We start from the raw sequence: 7,237 nt of genomic DNA, 5'->3' as shown, positions 1-7,237 counted from the left end.
GTTCAGGAATGAAATTACCTGATATTCCCCCCTTCTGTATTGGCGAACATTCAATTTTGCACTCTCTGATTCTACTGAATTACTTCCTCACACTGATTCAGGAACTATAAAGCTGTCCCTTGAAATCATTGTAGAGAGTCCTGGTGGCAAACAGCAATAAGGCTGCTAGAGGAGCATAACATCGCCATGAACTGTTGTGTACACTGGTACATATACCACAGTGGTTGATGATACATTGTGGAGGATTTTAGCTGGCCTATAAATCACTAGAGGAACCTGACAGCAGAACCCCTGAGGCTCAAAAGTTGTTTAAGCAAAATACTGTTATTGAGTTTTTCAGTGCTATCACATACATCCATATGATGTTTCCGCTGTTCCTGCGCCACATGGGCTTCAGGGTATTGTGAAGTGTGTAAATCAAATTCATAATGCCATCTTATCAGGTCCACCCAGGTCTTATCACGTCCACTCAGTTCCTCGAAATCAAGAATCACTCATCAACCTTGTCTGTTTGGATCGGGTTTCGGATTTCCTTGGGTCACGGTTCTATTTCTGAACTGGTTCAACATTTTGAACTTGTGATGACCACTGCAATACAACTTCAATAAAGCACACATTGCTAACAAAGTTTCTGGACATTTAACATTATATTTCATATGCACAGATGATTTCCTGGTATCCCATGTGTAGACACATATTATACCTTTATTGTGTCAGATGCATGCTATTTGGTGATCTTATTTGCTCCTGCAGCCCTATCGAAGATGAGTTAAGTAAAACACATAGTCCTATTGAGTATATTGTTTTCTGTTTGGGCTGGAATCTTGTACAACTGCACCATAGAATGAATATAGAGGTAAAACCTTGTACCTATACTTTAAATTATAAAGTTATTATTGTAAAAAAAACCTCTTGGTTTTCAGTCAATTATGTTTTTATGGTTAGTGCTGTCTACCAGACAGAAAGTAAGTTCTGGGCCTGATCTGTTAGCCAGCATTTGAGGTATTTCTGTTTCTCCCTGTATCTGCATATGTTTCCTCTGGTGTTCTAGTATGGGATTAAAACGCTGACATAAATCGTGCACGCGGATGAGACCCACGCGCGCAAATGAGATAACCACCTTACAGGTCCAGTTTTTTTGCACCTCTGAAAAACATTTCACGATGATCAAAGATCACGTCTGTTGAAGGTGGTCGAGGAAAATTACTAATTTGATCCGTTCGCGAACGGGCCATCTCTACGAGCGAGCAGGGGAAAGTTTTGCGAGCAGGAAAATCCGTTCGCGAGCGAGCAGGTGAACGTTTTGCACGCTGATTCTGCGCGTGCTCAAGCATGTTTTTCTCCTCGCAGGCTAAAATATTGCTCAAAGGGAGCAGAGATGCAGGATACAATATAGCTCGCGCGTGTTTGAAAGCGCTTGCAAAAACAATATCCGTGCGCGGGTCTCATTTGCACGCGCACAGGTCTCATTGGCCTGTGCAATTTATGTCAGCGTTTTAATCCCATATTCTTGTTTCTTTTTTCCACATTTATATATCATTCTGTATCTGTCAGCTCTGTGATAGATTTGAAACCTGTTAAAGTGATATATGCATTGATAGAACACTGTGCATGTCACTGTATGAAGTGATTGTTTCTCTTGCCCAAAGTGACTCATGTATTAATCATATACTTTGACTGTGCTGCCTGAGTTTAAAAGTTATGTTGTGCAGCTGTGACTTGAAAGGCAATGAGAGGCCTTTACCATAAAATGCTGTAAAAGATATAATAGTGTGTGAAACTCAAATACAATACAATTGTCATGGTGTGTAGTCGTGTATATTTATATATATATATACCTACATATATATTTATATATGTGCGTAGTCGTGTATATTTATATATATATATACCTACATATATATTTATATATGTGCACGTGTTTCTGTGTGCTTGTATGTCTATCCATGTGTCTGCTTCCTTGAGAGAGACCAACCACTCACAGCAGTGACATCAAAAGCTGTAGGCATGTAATTGTTCATATCAGCAATTCATATGGATGGTTATGTAAAAGGCCCCTGGAGTAGCATTTGCAACACATCACATATGGGTGTGTATCTTTATATACAAATGTTTCAAATGTCTTTATTTTTTTTTATTTTTTAGAATTTGGTCGGCTTGGAATGTAGATGTGAGCTATTCCTATAGCTTTACACCTCTGTGACGGCCATTTCACTGTCACAGCAAATACATTGTGAGGTGTGTGTAGAGCGTGGTGAAAATGACCTGCAACATCTCACTGGCAGTGTTACAAAGGTTAATGTAAACATGTTGAAGTGACATTCCACTCCATTAATGTTTGAACATTAAACACTCAGACCCATACAAAGACCTGGTAGTTATGAACATGTTTTCAGTTTACTCCTTCATGGAGAGTTTTTTTATTTAGGTCATACTGCCCAATGTAAAACTTGTAGAAAAAACTTTTAATAGACTTATAAACACAATTTTTACTCCGACAAGTAGTTCTTTCTCACAGGATGTTATCAACAGGAGTCAAAACAACTTCAGCTCAAGTTTCTTTAATTTTATGTAAGCAGTTCAGATTGCAGTTTGCCCTCAGTGTCTTTTGTTCTATTAGGCTGTCTAAATGATGAACTACTGGCTATGAGATGTCAACTTCAGTTTATTTATAGTGTAACATCACTCAATAAGTCTTGCTGCACTTTAAAGGTGGAATAAAAACAACAGACACAATACTGAATAACAAACACAAAGATTCAGACAGAAAATGTTTTTTTTGTGTCCAAAAATATTACGTTTTTAAAGCGGCTAGTGGCTGTTCAATCTTTTTTTTTCAAAGTTTTTTTTGTGAATTTCAGTTTGAATGGCATATTTCTGTCACATTCTCGAATGAAGTAAACAGTGGGACAGAGAAGCTGCGGAGAATCAACAAATACCCTTTTCCAATGAAAACATACACTTTTTCAAATCTCATACACCCACTTGAATTTGGCATACAATTGTTACTTTTAGGTATTTTCAGCAATTAAGTATTTGTATTCCACCCGTGTCACTTTTCTACTCCATCCTCATCTTCTTTGCCACAAACAAGAATGCCAAGAAACTAGTGTTTGGCTAAGTATTGTTAATTGGAGCTTGACCACTTGGGAAAAGCCAAGCAATTACCTTGTCAGGTGAATAGGTGATCAGCAGCATAATGTGAGTTAAAACTGTCTCAGCATTTCAAAGAGTTTCCACTCTTAATGATTCTCAAAGCGTGTGAGGAACAATATCCACGGAAGTTTTGCTCAAAGGCCAATCTCCTAACAAAATTTATGGGTCAGAGTTTCCCGATCAAAATCCAGCAAGCACTGCCATCCCGATGATTTAAATTCATAATTCTTCATGCTCTTGTTTCTACAATTATTTGAATTATGTTTTTGTTTTTTTCTTTGGAGAGATAGAGGGGTGGGAACACCGTTCACCACCAAGCTTTCTCATGCCAGCTGATTTTCTTAATAGCGCGTGAAATGGTGTTTGGCACACCTGGCACTTCTTGGATTGCTTCAAGCTGCAGTGTGGATGAGCAATAACTTACACATGATTGGTTAGCATAAACAAGTAGAGCACTTGGGAGACTACTCAAGATAGAGTCCCAGAAAAGCAAACAGCTGACAGCACAAGTCAGAAGAGAGAGGGAAGCTATAATGTTAAGTTTATATGACAGATTTATTCTTTGATCCATTTTCTTTTGGTGTTGTTTTGATGTTATATTGAATATTCTCACCTCCCATACAGTACAACTGACAACCATTACAAAAGAGCTAGAAAGTGTTGACACTGTCATCAGGTACACAGTGGTGGCTCCGACTTGGCCACAGTAAGTGAAAACTGCTGTGTCTTGAAAAGGAATCTGGCATGACACTGACTATGCCACAATCAATCTCATTTGAGCCTCACTGTGGTGCAGAGTATACAGTGCGCTGTCTTAGGTCAGTGGTGAGTGGCTCAAAGTATCACTGCCTCCTGTCTAACTCAAATAAATTGATCTCACTCATGCCTTGGCAATTCAGAAAATATGATTTGTACTTCTCTTCTTGCTAGCCTCCCAAGAATGAAAAACCAGTCTATTTTTGATTTGTAGAGCCATTCATATTAATAACATGTTAAATGTATTAACACAAATTTATGAGACAAATAAAAAAAGATGAGTATAATAATCAAACAAAACAGGGTTGTTTTCCATAAGCTTATATTCGTTAAAAAAAAGAAAAAAAGAAAAGCAATTGGAATTTTGTTCCTCTGTTTGTTTTAAAGTTTTGGAACAGTAAGCCATTCAGAGGCCAGGACAGCTGATTGCAATGCCACCTGCACAGTGTTGGGAGGACTACTTACCGACGTCAGGTTCCATTTGCTGCATGGGCAGATCCAGCGGGTTATGAGGATGGCTGACCTCAATAGTCAAATGGAGGGTACGGCGAGAACGGCTGCTTGCTGACTGGTAGTGCAGATCAGTACAAGTGGGTGAGCACACATCGTTTGATAAACACACACAGATCGCAGACGCAGGCCTGCTTTGGCAAATATTTGAGAGCACAAACCAGGGACATGCTGGTGAATGTTAAAACACACAAAAGCTAAATTATTTTCCTCTCTCTCCAGTTTTATCTATTGGAACAGCACAGTCACACAAAATCCATAGAACTGATTATACCCATATATACACACTCCATCAAACATTTCAAACAAAATACAGAAAGTGTCTAGTTTACTGTCCTTGCCACATAAGCACATATGCACACACACGCCAACACACTAGCATAACCTGAAAAAAACTCACTTCATTGTGAAGACTACATTCTTAAAGATGAACTACTTGTATTGTTTACCAATATTTGCAGAGAAAATGTTTTACTCTTTATGGATGTGTCCCTATGCACCCAAAATGTGATGGTTCTTGTGTATTGTTGTAAAGTTATAATCCTTAATCACTTCTGTTTGATTTGATGTTGCAGCAGGTGGTTAGTGGTGGTCAGTGTTGGTAACAGCAAGTGTGTTAAAGGTACCAGTTTCATTTACAATGATACCTCTATGTACTATGAGAGTAGGAAACCTGCCATGAGTGACTACTCAGAACTGCATTAGAAGAAGAGCAACTTCTGTATCTGTTTACAGCACGGCAAAACAAACCATGGGCAGGGATGATTTATTGCATCAAATTTTTCAAATAAAGAAGACAGCCATACAGCTGGGAAATGTTACATCATTATTTGTAATAATGCTTTGCGTTTTGTTTTGTCATGTATTTTTTGCTTTTGTTTTTTGACAGAGTGAAGAAAGGTCGGTCTTCTAAAGAACAAACGACTGCATAGTAAAAGGTGTTTATTTTGATGATGTGTTGGAGGTGTGGTGGTTTGTAGAAACGGTCTTAAAACATGAATCGAAAATACCATTAGCTATTCCATTAAAGCTTTGCTCTTAAAATAAAGTTGTTATTTTTACAGCAGGATCAGGAACCAATTTCAGGTCAGTCCGTCATGAAAGAAGAGTGACTTTGATCCATTTCATGCTACAGTTTTTCAATTGTAGCTCATAAAATGCCATTTACATGCATACAATCAAGCGCCACTATGCTGTCTAACGTTGATTACTATTACAATGCTGATATTTGTGTCAGAGGAAGAGTTTTCACCGACAGGAGTACTAATAATTATATATATCATTATATTATTAATTAAATTGCAATGCTAGCTAAAATTAGACATCATGTCAACAAAGTAATACATGATTACATTGCTGACTCTCTTGTTTCTTGACAGGTTTTTGTTGCCATTGGGTGATTCTTTTGTCTCATTTTTATGGAAACCTATATGTTGTATTGGCAGAATTCTACTGCTAGAAATAAAAAGTCCAAGGTGAAAGTCAGGTCATTGCAGCATAGTAGCTCAGGTGTATCTGTTGTTGCTGTTGGCTCCATTCGGTGGTGAAGTCTTTATCGTCTCTGCCAGTCCTTTTGCTGCCAGCGTGGACAGTCTTTATGCTGCTAACAGTTAAGTGTTGGTGCTGGTTCATGACCGGCATTGAAGGCATTTTCTTGTGGTTTTCTGGACAATGCAAGGGGCCGTCCAATATCAATAGCTAATGAACATATTTATGTCTACCACAAAAATCTCTAGTGTATATATGTGTTTGTGTGTTTATATATATGTATATACATATATTCATATGTGTATGTGTATATATATGTACACATGAACCACAGGAAAATGCCTTCTGCAAAACATGCATGCTAAAATAGCTATTTTTGAATGAACTTTAATTTCTTCTTTTTTAATTTCCCCTTTTTATTCTATTCCCTGTGCTCCTTCATCTCCTGTTCTGTTGTTTATCCTCCTGTCCTTCCTAACCTGGTGGGATTTGCTCCTCTTGGATAGGCCCAGAACCAGATGGTGCTGAAAGGCTTAAAGGTTCTGACTGGCGCTGTTTCTGATTTGTGCTTATCTGGCTGTGAGCTGTGAGCTGCTTCGCGTGCTGCTGAAAACATCCAGGCCAGTGGTTCATGTCTGTTTATTCGGAGTGCAGCTGACCTTTGGGATCCTGGCCTTCCAGTCTGCTGCACAGGGGACAAGCTGCCTGCCCCCAGTGCTCAATGATGCAAGGCACCTGATACTTGATAAAACCTTGATACCACATACATACATGTATATGTGTGTGTGCGCATGTACTGTACAAAGTGGGAGGAAAACAGTTGGAAAACTGACACACACCTTGTGGAGAACATTGTGCAATCGGACAACATTTTGCACGTATACTGATTAGGTGCATGGTGCACAAATAAAAATAATAATTACGAGATGAGACATCCTCTTTTCACACTGTTTGTAGCAAAAAAAGAAGGAAGGAAACCACTGAAATGGGCAATTTAATATCATGCTCTGCAACTCTGAACAGTATCTTCCCTTATCTGCCTCGTCATGCAGGCAGCTGTGGGTGTTCAGACTGCATGTGCCCCTGAAGAGGTGTGTGATAAGGGAAGGAAGGAGGGTAACTTAAAAAAAACAGAAACGTGACAGAGTTACTAAAACCAATGTGGTGGTCTACTCCACAAGACAAAGACCATGGCAACAAGAAGATGACACTGAAAAAAACCCAGGGATTTTATTTTTCAAGCCACAGATAGGAGAAGAAACAGAGCCCAGGGACTTCTTTACCAGAGCTTAAACATACTGATGAATTACAAAAGGACAGATTAAAA

Source organism: Scomber scombrus, chromosome 14, assembly GCF_963691925.1.
Source record: "Scomber scombrus chromosome 14, fScoSco1.1, whole genome shotgun sequence".
Lineage (NCBI taxonomy): Eukaryota > Metazoa > Chordata > Actinopteri > Scombriformes > Scombridae > Scomber > Scomber scombrus.
This window is presented reverse-complemented; position numbering follows the sequence as displayed.